At 43.5% G+C, this 11,759-nt stretch overlaps 10 non-coding genes across 10 annotated transcripts; all 10 read right to left on the reverse strand.

Annotated features, from left to right (window-relative positions):
• Nucleotides 1-306: 306 nt before the first annotated feature.
• On the reverse strand, nucleotides 307-425 carry LOC136726236 (5S ribosomal RNA). Its single transcript, XR_010808059.1, has one exon. It is a non-coding gene; the product is annotated as a 5S ribosomal RNA (ribosomal RNA).
• A 1,054-nt stretch (nucleotides 426-1,479) lies between these two features.
• On the reverse strand, nucleotides 1,480-1,598 carry LOC136726249 (5S ribosomal RNA). The gene has a single exon (XR_010808071.1). It is a non-coding gene; the product is annotated as a 5S ribosomal RNA (ribosomal RNA).
• Nucleotides 1,599-2,653: 1,055 nt separating this feature from the next.
• On the reverse strand, nucleotides 2,654-2,772 carry LOC136726240 (5S ribosomal RNA). Its single transcript, XR_010808063.1, has one exon. It is a non-coding gene; the product is annotated as a 5S ribosomal RNA (ribosomal RNA).
• Nucleotides 2,773-3,838: 1,066 nt separating this feature from the next.
• On the reverse strand, nucleotides 3,839-3,957 carry LOC136726233 (5S ribosomal RNA). Its single transcript, XR_010808057.1, has one exon. It is a non-coding gene; the product is annotated as a 5S ribosomal RNA (ribosomal RNA).
• A 1,055-nt stretch (nucleotides 3,958-5,012) lies between these two features.
• On the reverse strand, nucleotides 5,013-5,131 carry LOC136726226 (5S ribosomal RNA). The gene has a single exon (XR_010808050.1). It is a non-coding gene; the product is annotated as a 5S ribosomal RNA (ribosomal RNA).
• A 1,056-nt stretch (nucleotides 5,132-6,187) lies between these two features.
• LOC136726222 (5S ribosomal RNA) lies at nucleotides 6,188-6,306 on the reverse strand. Its single transcript, XR_010808047.1, has one exon. It is a non-coding gene; the product is annotated as a 5S ribosomal RNA (ribosomal RNA).
• Nucleotides 6,307-7,362: 1,056 nt separating this feature from the next.
• On the reverse strand, nucleotides 7,363-7,481 carry LOC136726234 (5S ribosomal RNA). The gene has a single exon (XR_010808058.1). It is a non-coding gene; the product is annotated as a 5S ribosomal RNA (ribosomal RNA).
• Nucleotides 7,482-8,547: 1,066 nt separating this feature from the next.
• On the reverse strand, nucleotides 8,548-8,666 carry LOC136726248 (5S ribosomal RNA). The gene has a single exon (XR_010808070.1). It is a non-coding gene; the product is annotated as a 5S ribosomal RNA (ribosomal RNA).
• A 1,066-nt stretch (nucleotides 8,667-9,732) lies between these two features.
• LOC136726223 (5S ribosomal RNA) lies at nucleotides 9,733-9,851 on the reverse strand. Its single transcript, XR_010808048.1, has one exon. It is a non-coding gene; the product is annotated as a 5S ribosomal RNA (ribosomal RNA).
• Nucleotides 9,852-10,917: 1,066 nt separating this feature from the next.
• On the reverse strand, nucleotides 10,918-11,036 carry LOC136726252 (5S ribosomal RNA). Its single transcript, XR_010808074.1, has one exon. It is a non-coding gene; the product is annotated as a 5S ribosomal RNA (ribosomal RNA).
• Nucleotides 11,037-11,759: the final 723 nt, after the last annotated feature.

The following is an 11,759-nucleotide window of genomic DNA, read 5'->3' on the forward strand; positions in this document are numbered from 1 at the left end:
GAACCGTGTGTGTTGAATGAGGCTCCTTGTGAGCACTGAACTTTGTCCGGTGGAGTTCCTTTTTGTGTTGCTGTAATTGTGTCATTTCTTGATGAGAAAGATTAGGCAACATTTAGTCACTTCTAGCCATGATGCTCAATTTATTTACGAATGTACCCTAGTTACTAGGGACCGTTTACGTTGGAGAACAAGATCTATTGTATGCCTGTGTATTTGGGGAAGTAAAATCTGAAATAATGATGAAATTGTGTGTATCCAAAGTTAAAACTCGTGATTTGTCGCCCTCTGGTGTGTAAAAGGTGCAAAAGCTTACAGCACCTGGTATTCCCAGGCGGTCTCCCATCCAAGTACTAACCAGGCCCGAGCCTGCTTGGCTTCCGAGATCGGACGAGATCGGGCGTATTCAGGCTAGTATGGCCGTAATCCAGGGAGGCTGTCCCTGACGCTCTATTTAAAGGGAAGGCAATATCCGTTTCTGCCATTCATACTTACAGTTGAACTGTCTCTCTACTCTAAAGCCCGGGACACACCAGCGCGCCACAGACAGTCCCTGCTAACACGCCACGTTGTGGCAACGTTGTGCGTTAGCTGGGGTGCCACACCAGACCGGAACTATATTTTACAAAACGAACACATTGTCTTGATAAAACAGCTGTAATTGAGTGCCTGACACGCCAGTCAAGCGCAATCTTGAGAAGGTGTGCATTTCAGTAAGGATTTCAATTGACATGCAGTATGAAACTGAAAGGAGGTTGCATCACTATGATGCATAACATTGCATGTATTGTATTTTCAAGTGTGTGCATTCATCCTGTTGTCATTTTGTTTTGAAAGCAGAAGAATCATTCAACAGGTTGCTGAGACAAATGTAAACCAGTAAAACATATGAAGAGAAACAAACCTTCAATATAAGTTCAGTTGTTTAAACATTTGACAAACTATGGTGAGGGGGTAAGAAATGACACAAATCCAGCAGCTCCTGTATTTCAATACACCAGAAGCCAATATTATTGGCGAGTCGGGTAGTCCATCATCACAGTTCAAGGGCAGGCATCATTTCAGTAATTTCATCCCGTTGCATTCACATCCGTGCCTTGAATGAGATTGAATGTGATCTTTGCTCTCAAGTATGTTCCCAAGTTTTACACTTTCGTGCTTTGCATGAATGGGAATGGAACCGTGTGTGTTGAATGAGGCTCCTTGTGAGCACTGAACTTTGTCCGGTGGAGTTCTTTTTGTGTTGCTGTAATTGTGTCATTTCTCGATGAGAAAGATTAGGCAACATTTAGTCACTTCTAGCCATGATGCTCAATTTATTTACGAATGTACCCTAGTTACTAGGGACCGTTTACGTTGGAGAACAAGATCTATTGTATGCCTGTGTATTTGGGGAAGTAAAATCTGAAATAATGATGAAATTGTGTGTATCCAAAGTTAAAACTCGTGATTTGTCGCCCTCTGGTGTGTAAAAGGTGAAGAAGCTTACAGCACCTGGTATTCCCAGGCGGTCTCCCATCCAAGTACTGACCAGACCCGAGCCTGCTTGGCTTCCGAGATCGGACGAGATCGGGCGTATTCAGGCTAATATGGCCGTAAGCCAGGGAGGCTGTCCCTGACGCTCTAGTTAAAGGGAAGGCAATATCCGTTTCTGCCGTTCATACTTACAGTTGAACTGTCTCTCTACTCTAAAGCCCGGGACACACCAGCGCGCCGCAGACAGTCCCTGCTAACACGCCACGTTGTGGCAACGTTGTGCGTTAGCTGGGGTGCCACACCAGACCGGAACTATATTTTACAAAACGAACACATTGTCTTGATAAAACAGCTGTAATTGAGTGCCTGACACGCCAGTCAAGCGCAATCTTGAGAAGGTGTGCATTTCAGTAAGGATTTCAATTGACATGCAGTATGAAACTGAAAGGAGGTTGCATCACTATGATGCATAACATTGCATGTATTGTATTTTCAAGTGTGTGCATTCATCCTGTTGTCATTTTGTTTTGAAAGCAGAAGAATCATTCAACAGGTTGCTGAGACAAATGTAAACCAGTAAAACATATGAAGAGAAACAAACCTTGAATATAAGTTCAGTTGTTTAAACATTTGACAAACTATGGTGAGGGGGTAAGAAAACACACAAATCCAGCAGCTCCTGTATTTCAATACACCAGAACCCAATATTATTGGCGAATCAGGTAGTCCATCATCACAGTTCGAGGGCAGGCATCATTTCAGTAATTTCATCCCGTTGCATTCACATCCGTGCCTTGAATGAGATTGAATGTGATCTTTGCTCTCAAGTATGTTCCCAAGTTTTACACTTTCGTGCTTTGCATGAATGGGAATGGAACCGTGTGTGTTGAATGAGGCTCCTTGTGAGCACTGAACTTTGTCCGGTGGAGTTCCTTTTTGTGTTGCTGTAATTGTGTCATTTCTCGATGAGAAAGATTAGGCAACATTTAGTCACTTCTAGCCATGATGCTCAATTTATTTATGAATGTACCCTAGTTACTAGGGACCGTTTACGTTGGAGAACAAGATCTATTGTATGCCTGTGTATTTGGGGAAGTCAAATCTGAAATAATGATGAAATTGCGTGTATCCAAAGTTAAAACTCGTGATTTGTCGCCCTCTGGTGTGTAAAAGATGCAAAAGCTTACAGCACCTGGTATTCCCAGGCGGTCTCCCATTCAAGTACTGACCAGGCCCGAGCCTGCTTAGCTTCCGAGATCGGACGAGATCGAGCGTATTCAGGCTAGTATGGCCGTAAGCCAGGAAGGCTGTCCCTGACGCTCTACTTAAAGGGAAGGCAATATCCGTTTCTGCCGTTCATACTTACAGTTGAACTGTCTCTCTACTCTAAAGCCCGGGACACACCAGCGCGCCGCAGACAGTCCCTGCTAACACGCCACGTTGTGGCAACATTGTGGCAACGTTGTGCGTTAGCTGGGGTGCCACACCAGACCGGAAGTATATATTACAAAACGAACACATTGTTTTGATAAAACAGCTGTAATTGAGTGCCTGACACGCCAGTCAAGCGCAATCTTGAGAAGGTGTGCATTTCAGTAAGGATTTCAATTGACATGCAGTATGAAACTGAAAGGAGGTTGCATCACTATGATGCATAACATTGCATGTATTGTATTTTCAAGTGTGTGCATTCATCCTGTTGTCATTTTGTTTTGAAAGCAGAAGAATCATTCAACAGGTTGCTGAGACAAATGTAAACCAGTAAAACATATGAAGAAAAATAAACCTTGAATATAAGTTCAGTTGTTTAAACATTTGACAAACTATGGTGAGGGGGTAAGAAAACACACAAATCCAGCAGCTCCTGTATTTCAATACACCAGAACCCAATATTATTGGCGAGTCGGGTAGTCCATCATCACAGTTCGAGGGCAGGCATCATTTCAGTAATTTCATCCCGTTGCATTCACATCCGTGCCTTGAATGAGATTGAATGTGATCTTTGCTCTCAAGTATGTTCCCAAGTTTTACACTTTCGTGCTTTGCATGAATGGGAATGGAACCGTGTGTGTTGAATGAGGCTCCTTGTGAGCACTGAACTTTGTCCGGTGGAGTTCCTTTTTGTGTTGCTGTAATTGTGTCATTTCTCGATGAGAAAGATTAGGCAACATTTAGACACTTCTAGCCATGATGCTCAATTTATTTATGAATGTACCCTAGTTACTAGGGACCTTTTACGTTGGAGAACAAGATCTATTGTATGCCTGTGTATTTGGGGAAGTAAAACCTGAAATAATGATGAAATTGTGTGTATCCAAAGTTAAAACTCGTGATTTGTCGCCCTCTGGTGTGTAAAATATGCAAAAGCTTACAGCACCTGGTATTCCCAGGCGGTCTCCCATCCAAGTACTGACCAGGCCCGAGCCAGCTTAGCTTCCGAGATCGGACGAGATCGGGCGTATTCAGGCTAGTATGGCCGTAAGCCAGGGAGGCTGTCCCTGACGCTCTACTTAAAGGGAAGGCAATATCCGTTTCTGCCGCTCATGCTTGCAGTTGAACTGTCTCTCTACTCTAAAGTCCGGGACACACCAGCGCGCCGCAGACAGTCCCTGCTAACACGAAACGTTGTGGCAACGTTGTGCGTTAGCTGGGGTGCCACACCAGACCGGAACTATATTTTACAAAACGAACACATTGTCTTGATAATACAGCTGTAATTGAGTGCCTGACACGCCAGTCAAGCGCAATCTTGAGAAGGTGTGCATTTCAGTAAGGATTTCAATTGACATGCAGTATGAAACTGAAAGGAGGTTGCATCACTATGATGCATAACATTGCATGTATTGTATTTTCAAGTGTGTGCATTCATCCTGTTGTCATTTTGTTTTGAAAGCAGAAGAATCATTCAACTAGTTGCTGAGACAAATGTAAACCAGTAAAACATATGAAGAGAAACAAACCTTGAATATAAGTTCAGTTGTTTAAACATTTGACAAACTATGGTGAGGGGGTAAGAAAACACACAAATCCAGCAGCTCCTGTATTTCAATACACCAGAACCCAATATTATTGGCGAGTCGGGTAGTCCATCATCACAGTTCGAGGGCAGGCATCATTTCAGTAATTTCACCCCGTTGCATTCACATCCGTGCCTTGAATGAGATTGAATGTGATCTTTGCTCTCAAGTATGTTCCCAAGTTTTACACTTTCGTGCTTTGCATGAATGGGAATGGAACCGTGTGTGTTGAATGAGGCTCCTTGTGAGCACTGATCTTTGTCCGGTGGAGTTCCTTTTTGTGTTGCTGTAATTGTGTCATTTCTCGATGAGAAAGATTAGGCAACATTTAGTCACTTCTAGCCATGATGCTCAATTTATTTACGAATGTACCCTAGTTACTAGGGACCGTTTACGTTGGAGAACAAGATCTATTGTATGCCTGTGTATTTGGGGAAGTCAAATCTGAAATAATGATGAAATTGCGTGTATCCAAAGTTAAAACTCGTGATTTGTCGCGCTCTGGTGTGTAAAAGATGCAAAAGCTTACAGCACCTGGTATTCCCAGGCGGTCTCCCATTCAAGTACTGACCAGGCCCGAGCCTGCTTAGCTTCCGAGATCGGACGAGATCGGGCGTATTCAGGCTAGTATGGCCGTAAGCCAGGGAGGCTGTCCCTGACGCTCTACTTAAAGGGATGGCAATATCCGTTTCTGCCGTTCATACTTACAGTTGAACTGTCTCTCTACTCTAAAGCCCGGGACACACCAGCGCGCCGCAGACAGTCCCTGCTAATATGCCACGTTGTGGCAACGTTGTGCGTTAGCTGGGGTGCCACACCAGACCGGAACTATATTTTACAAAACGAACACATTTGTCTTGATAAAACAGCTGTAATTGAGTGCCTGACACGCCAGTCAAGCGCAATCTTGAGAAGGTGTGCATTTCAGTAAGGATTTCAATTGACATGCAGTATGAAACTGAAAGGAGGTTGCATCACTATGATGCATAACATTGCATGTATTATATTTTCAAGTGTGTGCATTCATCCTGTTGTCATTTTGTTTTGAAAGCAGAAGAATCATTCAACAGGTTGCTGAGACAAATGTAAACCAGTAAAACATATGAAGAGAAACAAACCTTGAATATAAGTTCAGTTGTTTAAACATTTGACAAACTATGGTGAGGGGGTAAGAAAACACACAAATCCAGCAGCTCCTGTATTTCAATACACCAGAACCCAATATTATTGGCGAGTCGGGTAGTCCATCTTCACAGTTCGAGGGCAGGCATCATTTCAGTAATTTCACCCCGTTGCATTCACATCCGTGCCTTGAATGAGATTGAATGTGATCTTTGCTCTCAAGTATGTTCCCAAGTTTTACACTTTCGTGCTTTGCATGAATGGGAATGGAACCGTGTGTGTTGAATGAGGCTCCTTGTGAGCACTGATCTTTGTCCGGTGGAGTTCCTTTTTGTGTTGCTGTAATTGTGTCATTTCTCGATGAGAAAGATTAGGCAACATTTAGTCACTTCTAGCCATGATGCTCAATTTATTTACGAATGTACCCTAGTTACTAGGGACCGTTTACGTTGGAGAACAAGATCTATTGTATGCCTGTGTATTTGGGGAAGTCAAATCTGAAATAATGATGAAATTGCGTGTATCCAAAGTTAAAACTCGTGATTTGTCGCGCTCTGGTGTGTAAAAGATGCAAAAGCTTACAGCACCTGGTATTCCCAGGCGGTCTCCCATCCAAGTACTGACCAGGCCCGAGCCTGCTTAGCTTCCGAGATCGGACGAGATCGGGCGTATTCAGGCTAGTATGGCCGTAAGCCAGGGAGGCTGTCCCTGACGCTCTACTTAAAGGGATGGCAATATCCGTTTCTGCCGTTCATACTTACAGTTGAACTGTCTCTCTACTCTAAAGCCCGGGACACACCAGCGCGCCGCAGACAGTCCCTGCTAATATGCCACGTTGTGGCAACGTTGTGCGTTAGCTGGGGTGCCACACCAGACCGGAACTATATTTTACAAAACGAACACATTTGTCTTGATAAAACAGCTGTAATTGAGTGCCTGACACGCCAGTCAAGCGCAATCTTGAGAAGGTGTGCATTTCAGTAAGGATTTCAATTGACATGCAGTATGAAACTGAAAGGAGGTTGCATCACTATGATGCATAACATTGCATGTTTTGTATTTTCAAGTGTGTGCATTCATCCTGTTGTCATTTTGTTTTGAAAGCAGAAGAATCATTCAACAGGTTGCTGAGACAAATGTAAACCAGTAAAACATATGAAGAGAAACAAACCTTGAATATAAGTTCAGTTGTTTAAACATTTGACAAACTATGGTGAGGGGGTAAGAAAACACACAAATCCAGCAGCTCCTGTATTTCAATACACCAGAACCCAATATTATTGGCGAGTCGGGTAGTCCATCATCACAGTTCGAGGGCAGGCATCATTTCAGTAATTTCATCCCGTTGCATTCACATCCGTGCCTTGAATGAGATTGAATGTGATCTTTGCTCTCAAGTATGTTCCCAAGTTTTACACTTTCGTGCTTTGCATGAATGGGAATGGAACCGTGTGTGTTGAATGAGGCTCCTTGTGAGCACTGAACTTTGTCCGGTGGAGTTCCTTTTTGTGTTGCTGTAATTGTGTCATTTCTCGATGAGAAAGATTAGGCAACATTTAGTCACTTCTAGCCATGATGCTCAATTTATTTACGAATGTACCCTAGTTACTAGGGACCGTTTACGTTGGAGAACAAGATCTATTGTATGCCTGTGTATTTGGGGAAGTCAAATCTGAAATAATGATGAAATTGCGTGTATCCAAAGTTAAAACTCGTGATTTGTCGCCCTCTGGTGTGTAAAAGATGCAAAAGCTTACAGCACCTGGTATTCCCAGGCAGTCTCCCATCCAAGTACTGACCAGGCCCGAGCCTGCTTAGCTTCCGAGATCGGACGAGATCGGGCGTATTCAGGCTAGTATGGCCGTAAGCCAGGGAGGCTGTCCCTGACGCTCTACTTAAAGGGAAGGCAATATCCGTTTCTGCCGTTCATACTTACAGTTGAACTGTCTCTCTACTCTAAAGCCCGGGACACACCAGCGCGCCGCAGACAGTCCCTGCAAACACGAAACGTTGTGGCAACATTGTGGCAACGTTGTGCGTTAGCTGGGGTGCCACACCAGACCGGAACTATATATTACAAAACGAACACATTGTCTTGATAAAACAGCTGTAATTGAGTGCCTGACACGCCAGTCAAGCGCAATCTTGAGAAGGTGTGCATTTCAGTAAGGATTTCAATTGACATGCAGTATGAAACTGAAAGGAGGTTGCATCACTATGATGCATAACATTGCATGTATTGTATTTTCAAGTGTGTGCATTCATCCTGTTGTCATTTTGTTTTGAAAGCAGAAGAATCATTCAACAGGTTGCTGAGACAAATGTAAACCAGTAAAACATATGAAGAGAAACAAACCTTGAATATAAGTTCAGTTGTTTAAACATTTGACAAACTATGGTGAGGGGGTAAGAAAACACACAAATCCAGCAGCTCCTGTATTTCAATACACCAGAAGCCAATATTATTGGCGAGTCGGGTAGTCCATCATCACAGTTCGAGGGCAGGCATCATTTCAGTAATTTCATCCCGTTGCATTCACATCCGTGCCTTGAATGAGATTCAATGTGATCTTTGCTCTCAAGTATGTTCCCAAGTTTTACACTTTCGTGCTTTGCATGAATGGGAATGGAACCGTGTGTGTTGAATGAGGCTCCTTGTGAGCACTGAACTTTGTCCGGTGGAGTTCCTTTTTGTGTTGCTGTAATTGTGTCATTTCTCGATGAGAAAGATTAGGCAACATTTAGTCACTTCTAGCCATGATGCTCAATTTATTTACAAATGTACACTAGTTACTAGGGACCGTTTACGTTGGAGAACAAGATCTATTGTATGCCTGTGTATTTGGGGAAGTCAAATCTGAAATAATGATGAAATTGCGTGTATCCAAAGTTAAAACTTGTGATTTGTCGCCCTTTGGTGTGTAAAAGATGCAAAAGCTTACAGCACCTGGTATTCCCAGGCGGTCTCCCATCCAAATACTGACCAGGCCCGAGCCTGCTTAGCTTCCGAGATCGGACGAGATTGGGCGTATTCAGGCTAGTATGGCCGTAAGCCAGGGAGGCTGTCCCTGACGCTCTACTTAAAGGGAAGGCAATATCCGTTTCTGCCGTTCATACTTACAGTTGAACTGTCTCTCTACTCTAAAGCCCGGGACACACCAGCGCGCCGCAGACAGTCCCTGCTAACACGCCACGTTGTGGCAACATTGTGGCAACGTTGTGCGTTAGCTGGGGTGCCACACCAGACCGGAACTATATATTACAAAACGAACACATTGTCTTGATAAAACAGCTGTAATTGAGTGCCTGACACGCCAGTCAAGCGCAATCTTGAGAAGGTGTGCATTTCAGTAAGGATTTCAATTGACATGCAGTATGAAACTGAAAGGAGGTTGCATCACTATGATGCATAACATTGCATGTATTGTATTTTCAAGTGTTTGCATTCATCCTGTTGTCATTTTGTTTTGAAAGCAGAAGAATCATTCAACAGGTTGCTGAGACAAATGTAAACCAGTAAAACATATGAAGAGAAACAAACCTTGAATATAAGTTCAGTTGTTTAAACATTTGACAAACTATGGTGAGGGGGTAAGAAAACACACAAATCCAGCAGCTCCTGTATTTCAATACACCAGAACCCAATATTATTGGCGAGTCGGGTAGTCCATCATCACAGTTCGAGGGCAGGCATCATTTCAGTAATTTCATCCCGTTGCATTCACATCCGTGCCTTGAATGAGATTGAATGTGATCTTTGCTCTCAAGTATGTTCCCAAGTTTTACACTTTCGTGCTTTGCATGAATGGGAATGGAACCGTGTGTGTTGAATGAGGCTCCTTGTGAGCACTGAACTTTGTCCGGTGGAGTTCCTTTTTGTGTTGCTGTAATTGTGTCATTTCTCGATGAGAAAGATTAGGCAACATTTAGTCACTTCTAGCCATGATGCTCAATTTATTTACGAATGTACCCTAGTTACTAGGGACCGTTTACGTTGGAGAACAAGATCTATTGTATGCCTGTGTATTTGGGGAAGTCAAATCTGAAATAATGATGAAATTGCGTGTATCCAAAGTTAAAACTCGTGATTTGTCGCCCTCTGGTGTGTAAAAGATGCAAAAGCTTACAGCACCTGGTATTCCCAGGCGGTCTCCCATCCAAGTACTGACCAGGCCCGAGCCTGCTTAGCTTCCGAGATCGGACGAGATCGGGCGTATTCAGGCTAGTATGGCCGTAAGCCAGGGAGGCTCTCCCTGACGCTCTACTTAAAGGGAAGGCAATATCCGTTTCTGCCGTTCATACTTACAGTTGAACTGTCTCTCTACTCTAAAGCCCGGGACACACCAGCGCGCCGCAGACAGTCCCTGCTAACACGCCACGTTGTGGCAACATTGTGGCAACGTTGTGCGTTAGCTGGGGTGCCACACCAGACCGGAACTATATATTACAAAACGAACACATTGTCTTGATAAAACAGCTGTAATTGAGTGCCTGACACGCGAGTCAAGCGCAATCTTGACAAGGTGTGCATTTCAGTAAGGATTTCAATTGACATGCAGTATGAAACTGAAAGGAGGTTGCATCACTATGATGCATAACATTGCATGTATTGTATTTTCAAGTGTGTGCATTCATCCTGTTGTCATTTTGTTTTGAAAGCAGAAGAATCATTCAACAGGTTGCTGAGACAAATGTAAACCAGTAAAACATATGAAGAGAAACAAACCTTGAATATAAGTTCAGTTGTTTAAACATTTGACAAACTATGGTGAGGGGGTAAGAAAACATACAAATCCAGCAGCTCCTGTATTTCAATACACCAGAACCCAACATGAATGGCGAGTCGGGTAGTCCATCATCACAGTTCGAGGGCAGGCATCATTTCAGTAATTTCATCCCGTTGCATTCACATCCGTGCCTTGAATGAGATTGAATGTGATCTTTGCTCTCAAGTATGTTCCCAAGTTTTACACTTTCTTGCTTTGCATGAATGGGAATGGAACCGTGTGTGTTGAATGAGGCTCCTTGTGAGCACTGAACTTTGTCCGGTGGAGTTCCTTTTTGTGTTGCTGTAATTGTGTCATTTCTTGATGAGAAAGATTAGGCAACATTTAGTCACTTCTAGCCATGATGCTCAATTTAGTTACGAATGTACCCTAGTTACTAGGGACCGTTTACGTTGGAGAACAAAATCTATTGTATGCCTGTGTATTTGGGGAAGTCAAATCTGAAATAATGATGAAATTGTGTGTATCCAAAGTTAAAACTCGTGATTTGTCGCCCTCTGGTGTGTAAAAGGTGCAAAAGCTTACAGCACCTGGTATTCCCAGGCGGTCTCCCATCCAAGTGCTGACCAGGCCCGAGCCTGCTTGGCTTCCGAGATCGGACGAGATCGGGCGTATTCAGGCTAGAATGGCCATAAGCCAGGGAGGCTGTTCCTGACGCTCTACTTAAAGGGAAGGCAATATCCGTTTCTGCCGTTCATACTTACAGTTGAACTGTCTCTCTACTCTAAAGCCCGGGACACACCAGCGCGCCGCAGACTGTCCCTGCTAACACGCCACGTTGTGGCAACGTTGTGCGTTAGCTGGGGTGCCACACCAGACCGGAACTATATTTTACAAAACGAACACATTGTCTTGATAAAACAGCTGTAATTGAGTGCCTGTCACGCCAGTCAAGCGCAATCTTGAGAAGGTGTGCATTTCAGTAAGGATTTCAATTGACATGCAGTATGAAACTGAAAGGAGGTTGCATCACTATGATGCATAACATTGCATGTAGTGTATTTTCAAGTGTGTGCATTCATCCTGTTGTCATTTTGTTTTGAAAGCAGATGAATCATTCAACAGGTTGCTGAGACAAATGTAAACCAGTAAAACATATGAAGAGAAACAAACCTTGAATATAAGTTCAGTTGTTTAAACATTTGACAAACTATGGTGAGGGGGTAAGAAAACACACAAATCCAGCAGCTCCTGTATTTCAATACACCAGAACCCAATATTATTGGCGAGTCGGGTAGTCCATCATCACAGTTCGAGGGCAGGCATCATTTCAGTAATTTCATCCCGTTGCATTCACATCCGTGCCTTGAATGAGATTGAATGTGATCTTTGCTCTCAAGTACGTTCCCAAGTTTTACAC

The sequence above is a fragment of the Amia ocellicauda genome, unplaced genomic scaffold, assembly GCF_036373705.1.
Source record: "Amia ocellicauda isolate fAmiCal2 unplaced genomic scaffold, fAmiCal2.hap1 HAP1_SCAFFOLD_245, whole genome shotgun sequence".
NCBI classification, from domain to species: domain Eukaryota; kingdom Metazoa; phylum Chordata; class Actinopteri; order Amiiformes; family Amiidae; genus Amia; species Amia ocellicauda.